This window comes from Lissotriton vulgaris, chromosome 8, assembly GCF_964263255.1.
Source record: "Lissotriton vulgaris chromosome 8, aLisVul1.2, whole genome shotgun sequence".
Lineage (NCBI taxonomy): Eukaryota > Metazoa > Chordata > Amphibia > Caudata > Salamandridae > Lissotriton > Lissotriton vulgaris.
In genome coordinates this window covers 1374036072-1374050122 of record NC_141696.1, presented here as the reverse complement: position 1 = coordinate 1374050122, position 14051 = coordinate 1374036072, and the positions used below count along the sequence as shown (strand labels likewise).

Below are 14051 nucleotides of genomic sequence, written 5' to 3'. Positions count from 1 at the left end.
AATGATCACAGGCTATTCAGAGAAGTCACCAGAAGTCTTTAATATCATGAGAAGGAATTGGAAAATTTTGAAGACAGACTCTGTAATAGGGAAATCGCTACCTGGCTATCCCCTCATCTCCTACAGAAAAGGGAACTCATTCAAGGACCATCTAGTCAACAGCCATTATGAGTGCAGAAATAGGAAGAAATCTAAAGTTTTGGGCTTTTTTCCCTGTATGAAATGTAAGGCCTGTAAGAATTCACACAAGGTCAAAGAATACCAAGTACCGGGGAAAAAGAACAAAACCAAGATTTCTAAATTACTTAATTGTAATTCAGAATACACTGTATATTGCTTAATGTGCCCCTGTGGGAAAATATATATAGGGAGCACAGTCAAACAAACCAAACTCAGGGTCCTTGAGCACATGAGGGTCATCACCTCGAAAGACCAAAGCTACCCTGTGGCTCGACATTTCGAGGTGATGCATAACAGCAACAGCAATTTACTCACCTATTTCGCACTGGATCAACTAGTCAGAACTGAGAGAGGAGGGAACTGGGTGAAGACATTACGAACCTTAGAATCTAGGTTCATTATCCAGCTCCAGACGAAGACCCCAGGAGGGATGAACAACGAAGAAGAAATGTGGACACATATCTGACACGTTGTCATCTCTGATCTTTTGTTAGAAAAACACAGATAATCTGAGGAGAAGAAACTTATCCCCAAGACCTACGTATCTGCCCGATCACAGTAAAAATGAAATAATGGAACTTTGTTAACGGATAAATGTGGTATTAAAACATGATAAATTATGTGAAAAAAAGCCCATTCAGGGCCTGATCGCAAAAACCACAATCAGTAAAATGATTCATGTGTCACAAATCCGTGAACCACTCGACAGGGCTCCCAGCGGGACCGTTGGAAGCTTTTGCGAATTAACGGCACCAGTAAGATAGGCGACCAGTAATATGTCTGATAATATTACTCATGCATATCATAGATACTGTATATAAATTGATTTTCATATTGATAAAAATTGAGTATATGAATGTTCGACAAACATAATGAAATGCTTCTAAGTCATATCTTGTGATTGATTACTCATATCATTTAACCACTATTGTATTGTATTGTATTGTATTGTGATTTGTAAAGCGCGATTGCTGCCCAAATTGGCGTCTAAGCGCTAGAGTATAGAGAGCAGAGCTGGGGGGTAACGAAGACTGAGATTTAGTTGGGCCTGGCAAACAAATAAGTTTTCAGTTGTTTACGGAATGAGAGTAAGTTAGGATTGGACCTGATTTGTAGCGGGAGTGTGTTCCACATCTTCGCAGCGTTTTAGGAAAACATCCTTCCTCCGGACCTGGCTCTCCTTACTCTTGGGACTACGGCCAGAAAGGCCTCCGTAGACCGAAGGGTTCTGTTGGGATGGTATTGAGTAACCAGTTTGTTAATGAGCGCTGGACCTGACTTCCAGAAAGCTCGATGCGGGATGCATAGTGCCTTAAAAGCCACTCTCTGTTTCACTGGGAGCCAATGTAGGCTGCTCAGTGCGGGTTTAGCAGACTGCGTCCTTGGAATCTGTAGCAGGGCGCGGGCTGCGCAGTTCTGGACCACCTGTAGTTTTCGCATGGACATCTCGGGGGCCCCTACATACAGGGCGTTGTTTGAATCCAACCGGGACTGAATAAGGCCCTGAACTGCCACTTGTCTGGCTTCCATTGGGAGGAGGGTGAGGACTTTCCTTAGTGTTCTAAGTAAGCCAAAACAGATGGCGGATAGTTTAGTAGCCTTGGTGGAGAAAGAGAGGTTTTTGTCCAACCATACTCCCAAGCTTTTTACGCTCTCCTTGGGGGTGGGAAGGGTGCCCAGACATTCCGGCCACATGGAGGGAATTGATGTGGGTAGTGCGGGGCCTAGGAGCATAAGCTCGGTCTTGTCTCCATTCAGTTTTAAGGAGGAGCATGTCATCCACTTTTTTATGTCCTCTAGGCAGTTCATCAGACTTCCTGAGGTGTGACCGGCGCCTTCCTGAGTCAGTGAAACCACTAGCTGGGTATCGTCAGCATATGATACGATTTTTATACCTGACGGTTCGACGAGCCCAGCCAATGGTTTCATATAGACATTGAAGAGCACAGGGCTCAATGAAGAGCCCTGTGGTACTCCACAGTTCAGGGGTTTACTGGCTGATATTGTGTCCCGTCGAAGATCTGGAAGGATCTATTGTGCAGGAATGATTCAAGCCATTTAAGAGCATCACCTCCGACACCGATGTTGTGCAGACGGTTCAGCGAGGTGGCATGGCTGACAGTGTCGAAGGCTGCACTTAGATCAAGGAGGATCACTGCCACTGATCCTCCCTGATCTAATATCCTTCGGGACTCTTCGGTGACTGCCAGAAAGGCGGTTTCAGTACCATGTTTAGGCCTGAAACCTGTCTGGGATGGGTCAAGGAGTGCATGGCTTTCCAGAAATTGTGTCAACTGCGTGTTTATGTACTTCTCCAGCACCTTACTTACCCAGGGAAGTAGTGAGATTGGGCGGTAGCTGGAGTGATCTTCTGGGTTTAGGGTGGGTTTTTTTAGCAGAGCCCGTACCATCGCTCTCTTCCATCCAGTGGGTACTGTGCAGGAGGATATAGATGAGTTGAGGAGCTCTAGCACCACTGGAAGAATGGTTTGGCTTGCCTGGAGCAATATTTCTGGTGGGGCAGGGTCAAGGGGAGAGCCAGATTTGACTTGGCGTGCTAGGCTGTCCTGGGGGGGGGGGGGGGGGGGGGGGGGGGAGGGGAGTTAATCGGGGAAATCTGATTGGGTGTTATTGAATTGTTGGCTGTTACCGGGAATGCAGAGTAGATCTGAGTGACTTTGTTATGGAAAAAGTCCGCAAGTTCATTGCATTGATCTAGCGTTTTAGGGACTGGGGGGGCAATATTGACGGTAATGCATTTTTTAACCAGATGGAAGATTTCCTTGGGTTTTGATTTTGCTGCCATTATTTGGTCTGCGAAGTAGGAGGCCTGGGCCGCCCTAACCCCATTTCTGTAGGCCTTAATAGCCTCTTTGTATTGGCCGCCATGATTAATGCTTGAATTACATGAATTGTGCAGTTTTTTATGTTTATTTTTTAAAAGCACGTGACAGGAAGTCACAATGAATTTTATTTAAATCACCACAAAAAAATATGCTGGTTTACACTGACAAAGGCGGCAACGCCGAAACGCGTTTGTAACCTTACCAAACTGCAAAACCTGAAATAAATTATGGCAAACCACGCTGGAGCGGCTCTGAGTGCTCTTTTTTGAAAATTAGTCCCGAGGACCGAGGGACTTTGTGTTGGGAGAATATATATATATATATATATATTCACAGAAAAAACATAGGTTTCAGGGGTGGTATATTTAGCTGGACATTTCACTCGTACAAAACCATAGAAATTCCTCCGTTATAGTTAGTTCTGCTAACTATAACTCGCGCATCTGCAATGCACCGCTGATGATGTCACATATTACATCATTCATGACATGGTCAGTGACATCACTGATGACATCTCAAATGACATCACTGATGACATAACTGATGACATCATCCACGTGACAATCTGATAAACCTCATCATACACTAGTATAACCTTTCATCACTCACTGTAAAATACAGAGTACCATATTTGAAACCATTGACACACCAATACCAGTTACTACATACCCACTCACTGATTCCTAAGTCTACACACACAACTACCCATTCAACAACAGAATCACTCCTGCTCCCGCGCATTCGCGACACATGCGCATTATGGTACGCGACGCTTGTGCGGTGGCGGGTCCAGCGTGACGTCATATACGTGCTGGGGGGCGCTGGGTGCGCGACTCCCGCAAAAAAAATGTATGTTCTAAAATAATATGTATGTGTCTTTAATATACATATTAGGGCAAGAGATTATCTAAGATATTCATAAAAATAATATATTTGTACTTTTAATAAACTTATATTATTTTTAAATATATTTTCGCGAAGTCACGTCGAGTGCGTGCTTCGTGAGCGCAGAGTGCACGGATCCCATGTGACCTAAAAAAAAAGATTTCATTGGTTCATAACATTTTAATCATTCTTGTTGGAGCATCTTTAGAGACATCTTTTGGTGTTTTTCAAATAATATCAAACAAAATGGCATCTGAACAGCAGCAGCAACAGGAGGGAGCATCTTCTGAAGAAGAATTCTTGCAGGAAGCACCACGCCCACAGAGGCCGGAATCTGTTGTGTGGAAATTCTTCTCTTTTTCACCTGGAGAGAAGAAAGTAAATGCGAGAAAGGTGACGTGCAAAATTTGTGACCGAGTACTGTCAAGAGACAGTGAAAAAAATACTCTTGTGGCACTGCTTCCATGTATAAGCATCTCCGGACCACACATCCTCTCAATCTTCCTTGGGAGGAAATGAGGCGAGGTGCTTTGAACCCCTCACCTGCTGTGGCAAGTACGTCTGGTGCATCATCAGGAACACATGCAATGGACATTAGGCAAGAATTCGCCTTTCTCGAGCAACACTGCGTGAAGTGTAAGAAACTTATATGCTTCGGTGAGCAGTCTGTGGATGCAGTTTGTGCTGCGCGATAGAACCATCATTGTTATTTTTTTTTTTAAATGATAAGTAATTCCAACATTTTCCTGTTTTTTTCGGTATTTTTTTGTTCATTTTTTGAAAAAACACAATACAAAATTGTTAAAAAAATACAAAAGAAAAAAGTTCTTATCAGAACTACCTTATCTGGTTAAAAAAATAACTATCATTGCAAGGTAATGTGTGAAAGTTTGGTTGAATTTATGTATCAGCATGATTGACTGAAAGAATGCATTAGTAGTGTATGGTGAATTTATAGGTGAAGATTTATGAGGAAGTACTGCAGCATGACACTGCAAGCTCTTTAGCAGCACTGCACTGTGGCACTTCCGAAGCACAGGGATGTGACATATGTACATGAATATGTTGCAACTCTGTGCTTCCCTCTGCACTGCTTCACAAACTGCAGCCATACGGTGACACAGGCACCCTTGCACCATAGAACAAGGATGTCTGTGTCGTGCGGAGATTGTTTTTGTGCAGGAAGGGACACCACAATCAGTAAAGTCATTTTCCTCTTTCAATGTATGCTGTGGAATGCAGCATGCATTGAAAAAGGAAAAAATGAGGAGAAATGAAAACAATTCTCCTCGTTGCGCCTTGCTACACCAACTCTAGGATGGCTCAGCATTCACACACATCTCCAGATTTACGATTTCTCATAAATCTGGAGATGTGTCTTGTTCTATGGGTGTTGCGTGGGAACACCCACAGCAACACCTATGGAACGCCCCTTCAACGCAAAGTTCTGTGTATGAAGGGGTCGTATTTACAAGGAGAGGAAAAACCATGCAGGGTGGCTTTTCCTCTCCTTGTACGTTTTGTAACTACATTACAAAACTGACGTACTGGTGGCACATGGTGCTTGTAAATCTGCCCCATAAGTGCTTAGGTATTGGCAGACTGATACAATAAGACCATAGTGGTGGATGGGAGATTGAAGAATTGCATGAGACTGACAGGAGGTATCCTACGCTGCATGGGTACTACTTCAGTATTTATTGGAGTGGACCAATAGTATGTATCTGCTTAGAGATTTGTAGGGTTTATGCACAGAATATTTTATGTGTACTTGTGTTGGTGCCTAGGTCATTTTATAATAATACCACTAGTAACTGGAATGATGACAGTGCTGCAAACAGAGTGAACACTTAATTTATAAGAGCTTACGTATTGGTGGAGTGTTAGGATTAGCAGATAGTGGTAGATAAGTGATTAAAGAAGTGGATGGGACAGACTGGACGATTCCTACACTGCATGAGTACTAACTGGGTATTTAGAAGAGTGTATCAATAGTATGTAGCTAGTTAGAGGTCTGCTTGGATAGTGCACAAAATATTATAGCTGTACTTGTATTAGTAGCTAGGCCATTCCATACGTTCATGACTAGTAACTAGAATAATTACAGTATTACAAACAGAGTGTATAGTGAATTTATAAGTGCTTAGGTATTGGTGGAGTAATAGGATAAGTACATAGTGCTGGATGGGTGATTGGAGAAATGCATGGGACAGACAGGAGGATTCCTACACTGCATAGGTACTAACTGGGTATTTAGAAGAGCGTATCAATAGTTTGTAGCTGGTTAGAGGTGTGCATGCATAGTGTACAAAATATTGTACCTGCACTTGTGTTAGTGACTACGCCATTCATTAAGTATACGACTAATAACTGGAGTAGTTACAGTGTTGCAAAGAAAGTGCGTGCTGAATTTATAAGTGCTTAGGTATTGGTGGAGTGATAGGATACGTAGATAGTGCTGGATGGGTGAATGGAGAATTGCATGGGACAGACAGAAGGATTCCTAGACTGCATAGGTACTAACTGGGTATTTAGAAGAGCGTATCAATGGTATGTAGCTGGTTAGAGGTCTGCATGCATAGTGCACAGAATATTGTAGCTGTACTAGTATTGGTGTGTCTGTGGTTTCGAGAATGGTAGTCTGTATTTCAGGGTGTGAGAAGGTGCATCAGATGATCACATGGATTATGTCATCAGTGATGTCATTTGAGATGTCATCAGTGATGTCATGAGTGATGTCACTGACCATGTCATGAGTGATGTAATATGTGATGTCATCAGCAGTGCATTGCGGGGGCGCGAGTTATAGTTAGCACAACTGACCATAACGGCCGAATTTCTCTTGTTTTGTACGAGTGCAATGTCCATCTAACTATGACGTCCATGAAACCTCTGTTTTTTTCATGGAATTTCTGAGGTTTTTTAAATGCTAATTTCTAACTATAATGTCCCTGAAACTTGTGTTTTTTTCAGTAAATTTTATATATATGTATTTAATCTCCTCTCACTCTTACAAGGAAGGAATCAGCACTCAGGTTGTAGTTTGGAAGTATTTAATCTGCAAAGGACGTGATCCACGCGTTTCGGCTCGTCCGAACCTTGATAACGATACAAGGCGTCATTGTCACATCCTTATTTAAATGTACAAATGCCTAAAGTTGCCAACATTAACAAAGGACTCCAAATTACTTTAATCCAAAAAACTGGTGGCCATATTGGCCTGGTCACGATGTGAAAATTCAGGAATTGATACAATAAAGAAAAGAAAACAAGTGTTAATATGCACACAATGTCATTTCAGCATATCTTGCCCCGTGACCGCCATACCTGTATGTTCGTCAAAGTGACTTATTCATAATAAAGATACTTAGGATTGCAAACAACAACATAAACAATGGGCTACACATTACTTTAAAGTGAAAGGCTATCGGCCATATTAATCTGGGCACGTTGTGTATTATTATGGTTCTTACATGAAAGAAAAGAAAAAAAAGGGGTGTTAATATACATACACTATCCCTAAATAAAGTTCTAGCGATTATAGTTCCATTCCATTCACAGCTCATTTGAGATGTCATGAGTGATGTCATGAGTGATGTAACTGACCATGTCATGAATGATGTAATGTCTGAGGTCATTAGCAGCACATTGCGGGGGCGTAAGTTATAGTTAGCTCAGGTAACTATAACTGCTGAATTTCACTGGTTGTGTATGAGTGAAATCTGAGTCTAACTATACCGTCCCTGTAATCTTTGTTTTTTTCAGCAAATTTCTAGTTTTTTTTAACGTTAAGTAAGATGCATATCACAATGGATGGTGGGGGGTTGGGAAGAGGGCCTGGCATTGTGCTGCCCCCACCCAAGCTTGCTGCTCCTGCCTTCCTCCCCCTAGCCATCCATTGTCCAAGTCCATGTCCCTGCTCCCTTATTAGAGCCCTGTGTGGCCGTTGTTCTGCCACTGGCCTTCCCGCCTTCTCTGAACAGTTAGCTTGCTGCCCCATCCACCTCCTCCCTATCCCCTGTTGTCTGAATCCATGGACTAGCCTCCTCCCTCCTGCCATGCATGGTCTGATGTGCTGCCTCTGCCCTCCATTTAGCATGATGTACCAGCCCACTCCTCCTGCCCTCCATTGCCCAATTCTATGCCCCATCATTGACCTCCTGCTTAGCCTCTGTGCTTAGCTTCTGCCCCTATTCTCCTTCCCGCTGCCCTCCGATGTCTGTGTGCATGACCCTGCTCCATCCTTTTTGCCCACCATGTTCCATGGACCTGCCACGCCTATCTACTCTGAGTGTTCTGTTGAGCTGCCACTTCCCTCCCACCTGCCTAGCATTGTCAGATGACTGTAACATGCCCTTGCCACCTCCACCCTGCCTGTCCACATTCCATGCCCCTATCCCCTTCCTCCTGTCCTCCATGGTCCATTTTACTCCCACACCTTTATGCCCTCCCTGGTCTGCTGTGCTCCTACCTGCCCTACGTGGTCTGTTGTGATGCCCCTTCCCCTGAACTCTTGTCTGTGCCCCGGTCCTGACCCTCCCTTCTATCCTCCATGGTGCTTTGTGCATGCCCCTGCACCCTCCTTCTTGCCCATCATAGCCATTGTGCTGCCACTAACCCTCCCGCTTGCCATGCATGGTCTTCTGTGCTGCCACGGCCCCTCCCACATTCCCTGTGTGGTCAGCTAGCTGTCCCTGAAACCCTCCCACCTTCCCTCCATGGTCTGTGTGTATGCCATTATTGTCTCACTGTTGCTCTCCATGGTGTGTCTTGCTTCTAGTGCCCATCCTGCCTGACCTCCATGGTCATCTTGCTGATCCTGCCCTACCCCCTTGCCCCCAGCCCTGTTTCCATGGTCAGACCCCTATTTGCTCCCTCCTGGCTTGTCTGTTCCATGTAATGCCCCTGATCCGTCCCTCCTGCCCTTTATGGGCCGTCATGCTGCAGCGTTCTCTCCTGTCTGTCCATTTTAGTCAGCTAGCTACCATTGCCTCTTTCCCCTCTGTTCTCTGTTGTCCATGTGCATGGTCCTGTCCCCTCCCTATTGCTTTTTATGGATTGTTGTGCTGCACTTCCGTCTGCATGCCCTGTGTGATGTATTGTGCTGCTGCAAACCCTGATGCCTGCCCTATAGGGTCAGTTTGGTGCACCTCTCCATGTCCCTCCTTTCCTCTGTTATCCGAGTCCATGTCCCTACCCCAATTCATCCTGCCTTCAGTGATCCAATGTACCATGCTTGCTAACATTTTGAACTTGGTAAGAGGGAGATTTTGAAAAAAACTGGGGTATTGATTTTCCCCTTTGACTTACATTGAAAAATAGGACATTGTAGACAGAAGACAGATCAAATAAAGCCTATTTGGGCTTAAAAATATTGGACGTTTCCTGGCTGAATCCGGTCTGTTGACATGTATGGTTGTAGTACCAGTGCCTCTTCCTTCTGCCCACAATGGTCTATTATATTGCCACAGCCTCTCTTGCCAGTCGTGTATTGTTGATTTGTTGCCCCTGCCCCCCTTTCCACTGCCCTCCATAGTCTGTTGTGCTACCACTGCCCTTCCTGCCTGTCCAGTGTGGTCAAATTGTTGCCTCTGCACCCTCCTACCTGCCTTCAATTTTCAGAGTCTGTGCTCCTGGCCTCAGCCTCTCAACAGAATCCTAATGAACAACTAGATTGCTAACATTCTATATTTATTACAAAAGTATGGAACGCCTGACGTCATCTTGATGTAATCAAAACTGCAATACCTAGAGCATTTCCTTTAGAAATTACATATATGAGAGGGTCTTATTTGCATCAAAATGATGGTTAGTGCTCTAAAAAACTAAAATGAGGACATATTTTCTGAGTTTTCAAATAGCGACAAAGCACTTTAAAATTATTTGTTATCTTTATGTTTTTTTATCCAGTTGACCACTTGATTAAATGTTGCACTTAGGGGAGAGGATGTGGTGTTACTTCCACAGCTGCAGACTTTGCAACTGGGGAACAAGGTTGGAGTTTCTGCTTCAGCTCGACATTCTGTGATTCTGGTCAAATCACTTAATCTCCCCATGTCTAAAACCAAAATGAATTTGTTCTTGTGTGATGTAACCAATGCTCATGTAAAGCACTCCAATACCTGACAAGTCTGCACTATATAAAACTGCAAAAACACATAAAAAAATGTTTTGGACACTTTTGTCATTGGGCTACATGTGGGCTACATCTGGGTGATATTTGTGCTACATTTGGGCTCTTTTGTCTCTGGTGGCTATCTTGGGAGATTTATTTGTTATGAAGTTTCCTAATTTCCTCATTTACTTCAGTCTCCTCAGTAGGAAATGCTTTCAGTTTCCTACTTTGATTCCATCAAGAAGGTATTCAGATATGTCACACATTTGCCATAAACTCTGAATGTTAGCACTCTAGTTGCTCATTAGATCACTGTAGTAAAGCTACTGCTCACCACGGAAGTCTGCTGCTGGTATTAAAGTGCATGTTTCAGTCTGCATGTCAGAATTTTTTCATGAAATAGAAGAGTATTTGAGAAGTCACTCAAAATGTGCTCTAATTTTTCTTTCTTCAGCACTAATCAAAATTTCTATGGCAAAATGAACCCCCTCATTGTGTTCCTTTGTAAATTAAATGTTTTAAGTGTTACCAGTTTATTCCAATCAAGAGGGCTTCAGGTGTGCCATACTTTTGCCATAACTAAGACAGTAAGCACTCTAGTTGTTCTTAAGAACACTCTAGGACATTCTGTCATTGAGCTATACGTGGGCTACATCTGGATGATATTTGTGCCACATTTGGGATCTTTTGTCTTTGGTGGCCATCTTGGGAGACTTATTTGTTATGAAGTTTCCTAATTTCCTCATTTACTGCAGTCTCCTCAGTAGGAAATACTTTCAGTTTTTTACTTTGGATCCATCAAGAAGGCATTCAGAAGTGTCACACATTTGCCATAAATTCTGAATGTTAGCAATCTAGTTGCTCTTTAGATCACTGTTGTAAAGCTACTGCTCACCAGTGAAGTATGCTGCTGGTATTCAAAGTGCATGTTTCAGTCTGCATGCCAGAATCTTTTAATGAAATAGAAGAGGATTTGAGAAGTCAAAATGTGCCCTAATTTGTCTTTCTGCAGCACTAATCATAATTTCTTTGGCAAAATGAACCCCCTCATTTTGTTCCTTTGCAAATTAAATGTTTTAAGTGTTACCCTTTTATTCCAATCAAGATGACTTCAGGTGTGCCATACTTTTGTCATAAATAAGACTGTTAGCGCTCTAGTTGTTCTTTAGAACACTCTGGGAAGCTGCAGCAGAACACAAAGGGATCAACTGACAATCTCTGCCCTTGTTGGATGTACATGTTTTACTGGGAATGTCAGACCTGATTCTCACATGACTGAGAAAGGTAATGTGAATTTACAGAAAATATGCTCTCAGTTTAGCTTATAGATCACCTTCCTAACCTCTGTGGGAAAAGCATGAGAAAATAGTTTTCTCTCAAACATGATTCATGATATCTCAGCAGAAGGCTTTTTCAAATGGTAAAATCACCTTAGAACACACCACAATTCCTAAAATGAGTATGGTACCATCAACAAATGATTTATAATGTAACTAAAGTCTTAAAACCTTCTATTAACTGCAATGCTTTTTAATAAGGTGCTATCATGTATATTGGTCCCAAGAGGGCTGCCAACACTTCTTGGATGACGTGCTGACAGCCAATCAGATCTCACAATGAGATGTGTGGTAGGTTCCGCCCAGATATATATATTTCTTTTTCCATTAATATTTAGAAAACTACTGAACGTATTTACACCATTTAACAAAAAAGGCTCTTTCTGAACCAAGGGCTACCTTTTTGCCAAATTTGGTGTCATTTTGTTCAGCAGTTCGGGCTGTAGCCGTGTCTAAAGTTTCCTATGGAAAATTGCATGGAGTAAATCCGTTTTGGGACCCCCTTTTTTCTCGCCCCCGCTTGCCGAATCACCCCGAAACTTCAAAGATAGGAGCGAACCGAAGTGGGCCATAAGTTTTGAAAATTTCGCGAAGGTTCGTCAATCGGCGCCAAAGTTATTGGGAATAGAATGTTGAGATTTTCCTATTGTAACTAGGTCCTAACACAGCCCTGAATGTGGTTAAAAAAACATATAGGTTATATGAGAGCACAAAACGACCAAAGAGGTAAATGTGTTAGAACAACCTACCACCGAATTTTAAAAGAAATTCTGGCACAAGTGTAAGCAAATACCTCATTGGTGAAATGGATAATGCATTAACCCCTTGAGTGCCATATTACTGTGTATACGTCAATGTATGATATGAAGTTGCGCTCTGTACGCTCTTATGATGTGTGTGTATATATACTTTATTGACCCTTGAGAGGGCAGAACCCATATGTCCAGCGAAGACCCACCCCAAGATCTGTGCAAACATTGGCATTAGTGCCCTTTTGAAGTTCCAAGCAAGTCGCATTTATCAGATTGTGTTGTGTTTGTGATTTGTCCAAGTGATTGCAGTGTGAAGAACATTACAGTCATCATTTTGGCGAGTGAATTTGTACTCTTCAATGGGATAACACTGGCCTTTGCTTCCAATGGAAGAGGATTGTGACCCTTGTCACATTTGGACAGCTCATGTCACAAACACAATCATCTCAATGATTACAAATGGTATATTTTAATTTGATCTTGAACCTGTTGTTGCCACTGTGTATTCATGATGCATACATGTTTTCTATTGAAGTGCACAGTCATTCATCCTTCACACCACATCCTTTGAGCTTCTTCCAACTGCCCTGGAGAGTCAAGGAGGATTTGAATACCAATTTTCTGTCTCAGACCAAGTACTCATCATCTTTGACAGAAGGGATCACATGCACTTCATTCACGAGGTGGTCCTTACTCAGGGGCGTTACACAGGCTCACGCATCCCCCGCAGTGCGGCGCGGACTCAAGCTCAAGGGGGCCCCCTCAGCACTGCACTTCGGCCTGAGAGCTCCTAATAGAGTCCGGAGGGGGCCCCTCCACATACCTGGCAGGGGGCCCCCTCAATTATCGTTACGCCACTGTCCTTACTACTTCCCAAATCTGGGAAAAGGTTTGACATAAAGTGTCCTTTGATTTCTCTCCCCTACTTCTGAACTTTTGCTGTATTGTGGTTATACAGTTGTTCTCTAAAACCCTCCTTCATGCAGAGATACTCTATGATGTTGGGTGTTTTCTTTTTTTTTCTCTGGAATGGAAAAAAGCAAACACAATTGTTTTTAAAAGTTTGTCTTTTTAGAAAGCCCTCTAATACCTTCGGGTCGAGTTTGCGCTATATAAACCCCCACCCCAAAAAAATGACAAGAAGTCAACAAATTGCTGCTGGATGTCGTGGCTGTGTATTGTTTTGCCATTTATTATGACGCACTTTATGCGAAGCTCTACGAAAGGATGAAGTAGATTCCTCTAAGGACCAATGGAATGGAATCTAGAATACTGTAGTGCATGGGGAAATGAGACACCTAGCGCCAGGAAACAAAAATAAGCATTTGCAATGCACCAGGTCTCACATTTGCGAGAGTTTGAGCTATTGGCATCGTAAATGCTTATGCCTTTTACTGTGTGTTTTGAAAACCTGCAAGCGGTGAGTAAACATGCACTTTGTACTTATAGTCCTTGCTTAGGAGAAGCAAGGCTGGATGTAAAAGAGGTGCAGTTGCTACCAGCCTTGTTTCTTGTAAGTAGCAGCTATATGTACAAAGTGCATGTTTATGCACCAATGGCAAGTATGTGTGAAAACTGATGAACGACAGTCGCAGAAACTAAGAGCGCAAGAGAAAGAATAGAGTGAGGTCGAGTGAGAGAAAAAGTGAGACTGTAAGAGCAAAATATAGAGGTAGCAAAGGGAAAAGATTGAATTTTCATTCTTACACTGAGAACTGGGGGTAAAGCTGAACAGTAATCTAGGAGAGCTCTGTGAAACAGAACCGTGGCTATCAGAGGAGCAGAATGCACAGTGACACTCGGGCTCAGCGAGCGACGGTTCAATTAATATCAAAGCTGAATCGGAACTGTGAAATTAAGCACACTAAAAAGCAGTCTGTATGTTGCAAAAATATTTTTAAACCAATTTAATGTGCCAGGTTAAAAAATGCTGTGT

The 14051-nt window shown here is 42.9% G+C and overlaps 1 long non-coding RNA gene across 1 annotated transcript in view; it reads right to left on the bottom strand.

The window, feature by feature from the left end:
- Nucleotides 1–4093: 4093 nt before the first annotated feature.
- The window catches only part of LOC147698766 (uncharacterized), a 57909-nt gene continuing 47951 nt past the window's right edge, over nt 4094–14051 (bottom strand). Inside the window, exon 3 of the long non-coding RNA XR_015299367.1 lies at nt 4094–4275. This is a non-coding gene — a long non-coding RNA (uncharacterized LOC147698766). The remainder of the gene's footprint in view (nt 4276–14051) is intronic.